At 42.8% G+C, this 10,616-nt stretch overlaps 1 pseudogene; it reads right to left on the bottom strand.

Moving 5' to 3' along the window:
* Positions 1–1,877: 1,877 nt before the first annotated feature.
* Positions 1,878–2,564, bottom strand: LOC118851208 (annotated as a pseudogene).
* Positions 2,565–10,616: the final 8,052 nt, after the last annotated feature.

Here is a 10,616-nt window from a genome sequence, read left to right as displayed (position 1 = left end):
GGATCCAAAAAACCAAGAATGCTGCTAATGTGTCTTGGGGATGTTTGAAGTCCCACTGAAAATGCTACAGGTAATATCACGGTTAATTTTTCAATTAAATTATACTTCCCCACCTCAATCCCCACTAGGAAGACACAGTTTAAAAATGGAGGTTTGGGGGGCAAAGGGAGGAAAGTCGTAGTCTGTGCTTTCAAATGTGGTATAACAGAAAGAATAATGAATGGGAGGTCTGAAGACCTGGGTTCAAATCCTGTCTCTGACATGTATCAGTTGTATGGCCTTAAGCAGGTCACTTAAGCTCTTCATGCCCCAGGAAACTCTCTATGACTATCATTTGCAAATCACCCAATGCATGCACCTTGCCCCCACCCCAATTCCGCTGATTTATTTTGTACTTAATTCATATTTACCTATCTATGTACATATTGTTTCTCCCCTAATAAAATGTAAGTTCCATGAGGGAAGGGACTGGTTCATTTTTGTCTCAGTGCCTAGGACAGTGCCTAGTGCATAGCAGCTGCCAAATAAATGCATGCTGAAATTGAAAACTAAGTAAGCAGAAAGATGAAAGGTAAGGGAACAAACATTATTAAGCACCTATCTCATGTCAAGCCCTGTGCCAAGCAATTTACAGATATTATTGCATTTGAGCCTAACAGCACCCCAATTTTTTTATTGCTGTTGTTCCGTCATTTCAGTTATGTCCAACTCTTTGTGACCCCATTTAGGGTTTTCTTGGCAAAAATACAGGAGTGGTTTGCCACTTCCTTCTTCAACTCATTTGACAGATGAGGAACTGAGGCAAACAGGGTTAAGTGACTTGGCTCAGGGTCACAGCTAGTGTCTGAGGCCACATTTGAACTCGGGACTTTCTGACTCCAGGCCCAATGCTCTATCCACGGTGCTACCTAGCTGCCTCAACAATCTTATGAAGTAGATGCTATTATATTCCCCATTTTGCAGTTGAAGAAACAGAGTTCAAATGACCCGCCCAAATTGCACAGCTAGTAAAGGTCTAAGTTTGGATTTAAACTCAGATCTTCCCAACTCCAGGCCCAATGCTCTATCTACTGTACCGCTTGGCCACTCTAGGGAACCATGTTAAAAAGGCCTCCTAAGGAACTTCTTTGCTCCAATCCTAGGAAGAAGCTTTTAAAATATTACTTCCTCCAGCTAATAAACCCCGCAACCTGATAAAGGTAAATTTCCTGCCCTGATTAACAAATGAGTCCTGATGGGAACCTTAGGAGATAGCAGAGATCGTACAGTTGTTCCAATCCTGATATACTCATCAAGAATTATTTTGTACTTTCACTCTCTAAATTCAAGTCTTATCTCCCTCCTAGACCATAAGCCTCTAGGTGCCTGGCTATTGGCACATAATAAATGCTTTTTTCCCATTCATTTATGAAGACAAGGCTTGTATCTTATCAGCACTCCATGCCTCTCCCAATGCCCACAACAGTTCGCTGGAAGCAGCAGGTACCTGACATACTCATAGCAACTAAAATGATCATAGCTTAGTCTTGTTTCATTTTTAATGCTTCTATCTCCTTCAGCTCCTAACACAGTGGTTGGCATACAGTAGGTGCTTAATAAATGCTCACTGATTGTTGATCAACAGCTTACTTCTAAGTTGTCTTGGGCTGGAAAATTGTTTCATCTCATCCTTTTATGGGTTCTGCCACTCCAGAATTTGTTTTGAGACATTATTTTTTTTTACAGATTAATTCAAAGTTTAATCCACATAAACTATTATTGGTTGGTATCATCCATATCATCATGAAAATATCAAAATTTGTGAGTACTGGCGTATGGCAGGGGAATTTTACTTCTGTTACAAATAATACAGTACTGGTGTCTCCACTATGCATAAGCTACACTGCAGAAAGAGCAATTGCGTTGTCTTAACTCTTCCGGGTCCCGTTCCATGAACTTCTTGCAAACTTCCATGGCATCCTCTGAAAGTATCATCACTAGTTTTCCCATGGTCAACTGGAAATGGTTTGTGCCCATCTAATTCCCAGAGATGCCCATCTACATGAACTAATGCAATGAAATGCACATCTACTTTTTCATCTATACTTGGTGCCTCCGTCTGACCTTCACAGGCACTCGATTCATGAGTAACTCAAATAGCTTCACATTTTTCTAGGTATCTGGCTCTTTCTTCAGGATTCATACTTAGCAATTCTTCCAAGAACTTGTTCAATGCTGATCCAGATTCAAAATTCATTTTGTCTTTGTTGTTTGCAATGGCGTGGATCAACCCAATTCTTCCACAGGCATTACTGATGGTTTGCTTCATGAAATACACTGATTCTGTGACGTCTTGTCCCTCTAATTTTTTTTTCTTCTTCTTCTATTCTGAATACTTCATACTTTTCTGTAATTGGAAAGAAAAGCAATATGGCACAAATTGGTCGTGGCACCATGCTAAGGAGTTCAGGTTCCATACCATACACATCAACAAATTGCCAGTTGGGATGCAGACCTAATTGTTTGAGAAACTGGTTGGTGACCTCGGGATTGGCCTCCAGAGGCAGCCAGTGGTGACTCTTCATGGCCGGCTGGCTTAGCTTTCAGCTCAGTCTCCCAACTCCAGCTCTGACAGCCACACGCACCCTCTTGAGACATTATTTAAAGTCGTTTGGAGGGGTTTGGGGGAGAGCTCAGGTGAGTCCCTGCCTTTTTCTCTGCCATCTTGGCTCTGTTCCCACAGCTTACTTCAGAAGGTCTCTCTATGAAGACCAGCCTCACGGCTGATACGAAATGCAGTCCACAGAATCCTACAACTTAACTTGGTGGTCTCAGTTACCACAGAGATGGCATTTTTCCTCAACAGAACTAAGTCTGGCAGTCCTTAATATCGCTGCTCTGATTCTAAGCCCAGAACACTGGAGACAGATCTCATCATACCAAGGGTCTTCATGAGGGACAATCCTGGGCAGAATTGGGAGGAAGATAAAGGGAGGCATTTCTCCTAGTATTGCATCATTCCTCAGCCTTTTCTTTCCCTTGTTGATGCTACCTTTTCCAGGGGCCAACTGTCTTCAAGCTCCTAAGGGTTCGCCACCTGAGCTCACCTCTCTCTTCCTTGCCCTACCTAGGAACATTCAACACTAAACGCTTCCTTCTCATCTTCTTACATTTACTTGTAGTATCATTAGATTCAAAGCTGGAAAGGACCAAAGAGATCCTGTAATCCAACCTTCTTATTTTATAAATGTTAGGAAACTAAGACCCTAAGACATTTTGTGACATTCCCATGATCACTCAGGTAGTAGAGCAAGCAAAGGTCCAAACCTGGGTCCTCTGTTTCTAAATCAAGTGCTTCCTCCACTAAACCACAATATCTCTTGTGTTTCCTTTCTGCAGGGTCCTGCTCTCTGAAAAAGAGTCCCTGCTGATGTGTGAATATGTGCTAATGAGGCGATAAGGTTCATTTCTAAGGTGATATGTATTTTGCGGGGACATTCTCAAACCAATGCCTTCACACAGAGTATTGTCTCTGATGGGAATTTCAGGCACTGTGACAAAGCCTATGGACAGGGCTATAACTGAAAATCTTTGTACTTGAAGCAAGAGAAAGGGAACCAAAGAGCAGAGCAAAGGACCAGTATGAGAGTTCCCATGAGATGTGGTCAGTCAAGCATCCTAGGACACTTTAAGGAGAAGCAGGCTGGGCTGAGGTCTAGGATTGTAGGCTCCAGGAGAGAGGAAATTCATACTAGGATTGTGCTGTCAGCACCCTCTAAATTTCAGCATCCAGGGGCAAAGTCCCATAGCACCACCTTAGTTAAACCTCTGCCCATGAGGCACACAGAAGGCAAATGCTCTGGCCCCATATTTGCTTACTGATCTGCCTGCCAGCTGGAGGTCACAAAGCCCAAGCTTTGACTATAACAGAATATCAAGGTCCCAGCTTTTGAATTAGCCTTGCCATCAGAAATAATTCACTATTTTATGCTTTTGTTCCTAAATACAGAAAAGGACTTTGAAATCTATCACGTTCTAGAGACCAACCATGGAGATATTATCAAAATACCCTGCTCAGAAAGACAATGAATGGCCACCATGAGGGCAAAGGTGTCCTCTTAGTTGCACAGCATTACATCTTGGCAATATCATTCAAAATGGTGGAATCTGACAGACAGTCCTCTGGATGTTTCCATGTGGTCACACCAGAGTAGCCAAGCGGAGACCGGGTCACAGGTTCTGGCTCATGACCAAAGAAGGCACAGCAAGAATTAGGGCTTGCATCATTAACAGCATAGCTCAGTGGGTAGGGAGCTGACCCCAGAGTCAGGAAGACCTGGGTTCAAGTCCTATCTCTGACACATATTGAATGGGGAAACCCAAGGCAAGTGATTTAAACTCCAGTGCCACAGGAAGCTCTAAGATGACCAATTGCCAAGAAGATGCGGATCTGCATTGTTAAAAGGAGCACATACCGATGTGACCTGGAGCAAATCTCAACCTCCTTAGGACTCAGTTTCCTCATTTCAAAAATGAGAGGTTGGGCTAGATGGCCCCTTCCAACTCTAAATCTAGGATCCTGTAATACTCTCAGCCTCAGTTTCCCCATATGTAAATATGAGTTTGCACTAGATGGCCTCTGAGGCCCCTTTCAGCCCTGAATAATTAGCCTTGTGACCCAGATCTATCATTCCCCTACCAAGCTTCCCCCCGATGCCCCATCATGGTGTGACAATGACCTTGAGTTCCTGAAGGTCACGCCAACAGAGCGTGAGCTCTGACAGCTCCCACCAAGTTGGAAAGACTTGTTGTATGTGGTCTCATGGTAGACCACATCAGTCACACTGGACCCAGTCTCTCTCATTTTTAAGTGGCAAATCACCAGGTTGGCCAAGTATAAGAAATTCTTGGGCCACAGCACTTCACAAAGACCTCCTCTTAAATCAGAGGGGAGATTCTACCACTGTCAGGGGAAGGAGGACCCACACTGAAATTAAGCATGGGGCCTTAAAGGATTGGAGCTTTGTTTACTATTATAAGAGTATCATTGACTATTACTGGAGAACTACTATCATGCTAGGACTGAATCATCATGACTGACGTCTGAGTACTCAGTAGAAGGTAAGAGGATCTTGTTGTTCAGTCATTTTCAGTCACGTCAAATTCTTCATGACCCCATTTGCAGTTTTCTTGGCAAAGACACTGGAGTGGTTTGCCACTTCCTTCTCCAGCTCATTTGACAAATGAGGAAACTGAGGCAAACAGGGTGAAGTGATTCGCCCAGGGTCACACAGCTAGTAAGTGTCTGAGGCCAGATTTGAACTCAGGAAGATGAGTTTTCTTGACTCCAGGACCAGCGCTCTGTGCACTGGGCCACCTAGCTAGTGGGGATCTTCAGACTACCCAAAGGAGAAGTGCAAATCACAGATTATGTGATTTGATTTGACAAACAGTTAAGCTAGCTCTGAACATTTATTACTGATTAGTTTGTTGTGCTGAATAAACACTGTTGGAGATTAAACACTGAATCATAATATTGATGAAATTCAGCCCTAGAGAGAAAGAAGGAAATATACCTCCCTCCCTTCTTTGCATCCCTATGAGGTGTGGCTAAGTAGGAGGATGGCTAGAACACTGGGCTTGAAGTCAGGAAGACCTGAGTTCAAATCTTGCTTCAGATGGTCACTAGTTGTGTCTCCCTGGGCAAGTAAATGAACCTTTCCTGACCTGTGTCCTCATGTGTAAAATGAAGGGATTGGACTGGATGATCTAAGGTCCCTTCCTGTTCTGAATCTGTGCTACAAGGCAGCTGAGTGGTGCAGTGGACGGCTGTTGTTGTTTGCCCTTCAATCTCGACGAGGACCAATGATCACCAGGGGGAAGTCATCAGTCTCACTCTCTCCTCCAGACTCATCAAAGTCCAGTGGCAAGATAAAAGTCAAGACAGTGCTTAGGGCACTAGGTCAGATTCAGATTTGAGTTCAAATGTGAACGAAGACACTTACTAGCTGTGAGACCTTGGGCAAGTCACTTAACCCTGTCACTCATCCTCTGTCTCCTTCAGTTTCCTCAACCCACATCCCAGGGTGGTTATGAGGATCTAATGAGAAAATATCTGTAAAGTGCTCAGCACACAATAGGTGCTTAATAAATGCCATTTTCCTTCTTATAATATAGGTATGTGACCCTTGGCAAGTTGGTACAACTTACTTTTCTTGTCTTTAATGAAAGCACCCACATCTCAGGGCTATGAGCATCAAATGATATAATATAGGATCTCTCAGCAATGCAAGGACCTAAAACAACTCCAAAGGATTCATGATGGAAAATTCCATCCATCCAGAGGAAGAACTATGGAGTGTGAATGCAGAGTGAAGCAGACTATTTTCTTTTTTTGTTATGTTTTTGTTTTGTTTTCTTTCTCATGGTTCCTCCCATTCGTTCTAATTCTTCTATACAACATGACTAATGTGAAAATATGTTTAATAGGAATATATATATATATATATATATATATATATATACAGAGAGAGAGAGAGAGAGAGAGAGAGAGAGAGAGAGAGAGCCTATATCAGATTGAGAGGGGGGAGAAGAGGGAGAGGAAGAAAATTTAAAACTTATGGAAGTGAATGCTGAAAACTAAAAATAAACATAGGCAAAGCACTTTGTGATCCTTAAAAAGCTATGTCAATATTATCATACACATTGACCACTATGGCTGATGCGTCACTTGGCTGGTTTTCTTTCTTTCTTCTTGGTTATAAGGGATGCCCCCACTGAGTAGAGGAGAATATATTAAGAAATGAAAGTGACAGAAAAAAAAGATGCCAAATTCAACATTTTTTTCTAAAAACCAAGAAAAACCTGCCCATGTGGACAGGACGCCAAGCAGCCTGCATTCTTTCTCAGATTCCTGGGATTCGACCAAACAAAGGTTTCACATGGACAGGCAGGTTCCAGCTCCCTATGGGGTTGCCATGCTACTTGGTCCAGTGCACCAGAAAAATCAAAATTTTTTCACATAGTCCTCCTTCCCCCAGATTCCAGCCAGCTTCCAGAGACTGAGGGAACTCTTAAAAATTGTTTGTCCTGCCTGCCAGTGGTAAGATTTGTTTGGGGTTTTTAGGAAGCGGGTGAAGTTCATAACAAAATATGAAGGCAGCAAAATACTTTTATTCATGGGAGATCAATCTTAGACAATGTGGACTCCAACTGTGCCTAAGACAGGAAACTATTCTGCAGGAAAATTATTTATTTATATTGATATAAGGAAAAAGAGCTTACCCATCTTAGAGAGTAGAAAGTACTTTCATAATCATTATCATTTCTTTCTTTACAAAAACTATACGAAATGAGTTATATAACCAATAATCCACATTTCCATAGGGTTTTAAGATTTGTTACAAAGCCCTTTTTCTGAATCATTGCTAAGCAGTGAGATAGTGAAGGTCTTAGCATTTCCTGTTTTACTGAGTTAGAAGGGATGTCTCCAAGCATTTGTGGTTGTCACTGAGTCATTTCTCAATTGTGTCTGACTCTTTGTGACCCATTTTGGGGTTTTCTTGGCAAAGATACTGGAGTACTTTGCCACTTCCTTCTCCAGCTCATTTCACAGATGGGAAACTGAGGCAAACAGGGTTAAGTGACTTGCCCAGGGTCACACAGCTAATAAGTATTTGAGGTCAAGTCTGAACTCAGGTCTTCCTGACTCCACTCTATCCACTATGCCACCTAGCTGTTTATCCCATCGATAAGAAAGAATTCCTTCTAGAGAAGAGGGGATGGAATCTCAGAGAGCTTGTGACTAGGCAGTACAAGTATTAGGGGGGGAGGGGAAGGGGCCAGTGTTTGATTCTTTAATTAGGCTCTAATAATCTCACTGACAAAAAAGTTTAGAAGAGAAAGATAATGGAACTATATAGATCTCTAATATGGTTATAAAACGTGCCAAGTTGATAGACATTGTAATTTGTACACGTAAACTCCCCTAAGCTAAAAAGACAAGTTACTTGGGCCTCAGTTTCCTCACTTGTAAAATGAGGGGGTTAGACTAGATGGCCTTTAAGGTCCTTTCCAGCTCTAGATCTAAGATTTCATGCTCCTATGATCTGGTTTAAAAATATTTTAAAATGCAAGATGGGGTGCAACAACATAAAAGACTGGATTTGGAGTCACAGAATGTTAGTTCCAAACTCGGCTGGTCGTATGTGCATTAGTATCTGCCATTTTAACTATGAAGAAACTGAGGCCCAGACTCCTTAAATGACTTGCCCAGTATCAAATATCTAGTAAATGGAGAAGCCTGGCCTTGAATCCAGGACACTGACCCAAGTCCAGTAATTCTTCTGCCACCCCAACCCCGCTTCCCCCACTTCCCACCAGGCTGCCTCGGTAAGCCTGAAAGTGAACTTGGACAGCTTGTTTTCAGAGAGAATCTTTGCCCAAAACTTTCTGCTTTTTAATTCAAAGCAACAAGCCTTTAGTATGAGCCTACTATGTGCTAGGCGGTGTGCTGGGCTCTGGGGATACAATGACAAAAAGGAAACCAACACCTTCCCTAAAGAAGCTTACAATCCATTTGGAGAGATACAGTGAATGCTCCAGTAGGCCCAGGCTAGAAGGAATCTCAGAAGTCATCTGGTCCAACTCCATTTTCGGATGAGGAAACTCAGGATGTAATGTGACTATTTGGGTTTCTAGGTACTGGTTGTCTCCTAGTTCAATAGAGTCCTCTTCACTTAACTAGGACCACTCACCAAAATCTCTCAAAGTAATTATTAAATCACTTTTTATTATTAAATTATATTATTAAATAAATGAACCTCTAATCACCACTGAGAGAGCAAAAATGCTGTAGAGGTCTGTTCAAAGAGATGACAGCAGCATTAAAAAAATAAGATTCCAGACCTTCATCTTGCAGTCTCACCGACTCATCAGCCTCAATGCGGGACAGGGATTCAGCTTTTCTGAAGGCAAGACAAATGTCAAAGGCAACAGAAGTGAGACAAGGTCTACCCCAAGTCCCTCGGCCTGCCAGTAATTTCCTTAACTCTGAAGGTTGCCAAATGAACTGGGCTTGGCAGCCTGTACAATTTTTAAAATGCCATCAGATGTAAACTCTGACAGTCCTGCCAAGGATGCCGAAATAGTCCTTCGGGACTCCAGACGAACAGAGGTCAGATTGGACACGAGGGCGCCCTGGCTGCTGCCATCTTGATTCAGGACCTGCCTCTTGGATTCAGCCGTGTTGTATCATATCACTTTTGATTCAAGTAGAATCATTAAGCAAAGCAGGGAAATAGATTTCAGCCGCTGAACTTGCTGGTCTGCATCCCACCAATGGATGGCTACCAGCCAAGAATTAGCCTACCATTCCCTCTCCCGTCCCAACCCTTCTGGATTGGCAGGAGCTTTAGCTTCAAATTCTATGTTCTAGCATTCTTATGTTATAAATGAGCTCTGCCTCCACTCTCCCCACTTTACTATCTATCCTTGACACTGATATCAAACAGATACTGTTGTGGCTGAGTCATTTTTCGGTTGGGTCCAACTCTTCGTGACCCCACTTGGTGTTTTCTTGGCAACGATACTGGAGTGATTTGTCATTTTCTTCTCCAGCTCATTTTACAAATGAAGAAACTGAGGGAAACCTAGTTAAGTGACTTGCCCAGGGTCACACAGCTAGTAGGTGTCTGAGGCTGGATTCGAACTCAGGTCCTCCTGCCTCCAGAGCTGGTGCTCTATCTACTGCACCACCTAGCCGCTCTAAATTGATATCACTAAAGCACAAGTCTAACTATGTCATTCCTCTGCTTTCTTGCCTCTATGACAGGCCAGTGTGGTAGAGCAGAAAGAGATCCTCTAGAGTCAGAGAGCCTGGGTTCAAATTTTGCCTCTGATCCTGGGTGGTCTTGAGCAAATCACTTACTGAGCATCCTAATGCCTCAGTTTTCTCATGTACAGAATGGGAGGGTTAGACCAGACGTCTTCTGTTCCAGGTCTAGACTCTTCCAGGTCTCCCTTTCCAGTACTTCACTTAATGTTACTGTCCTTCATTCACTCTATGATCTAGCCAAACTCACCTATTTCTTGCTTCCTGTACACATAAGCTCTGGTTCCTCATACCTGGAATGTACTCCCTCCCTTTCCTCTCCTCCCCCATTCCTCTTCCTTCCCCCATCCCACTTGCTAGTGCCCTCCCCTTCAAGAAATCACTCAGAATATATTTTGTATTTATTCTGCTGTGTAAATACATTCTATGGTTTCCTCCCTATGGCCTGGAAGCTCCTTGAGAGCAGGAACTGTTTAGGTTTTGTATTCTCAGAGCCTAGAACAGTGCCTGGCATACATTAGGTGTCTAATTAATGCTTTTTGAATAAAATACTTCGAAGAAACAATCTTTAAAAAGTGTTGCTGTTTTAAATTTTAACACCATATTCACCATCACTACACACACACACACACACACACACACACACACACACACACCCTTTCCTCTCAACAAACATTCAAACTAATAAAACCACGTCCTCTAACTGCATTCCATATCACATTCCACAGCTCCAGCTCTATCCTCTCCATCGACAGGAGGGAAGTCTGTTTTATCATCTGTGCTAAGACCCAGCTTAACCACGGCG

The sequence above is a fragment of the Trichosurus vulpecula genome, chromosome 5 (assembly GCF_011100635.1).
Source record: "Trichosurus vulpecula isolate mTriVul1 chromosome 5, mTriVul1.pri, whole genome shotgun sequence".
Lineage (NCBI taxonomy): Eukaryota > Metazoa > Chordata > Mammalia > Diprotodontia > Phalangeridae > Trichosurus > Trichosurus vulpecula.
Note: the sequence above shows the minus strand (reverse complement) of the source record. Positions and strands in the feature narration are given on the sequence as shown.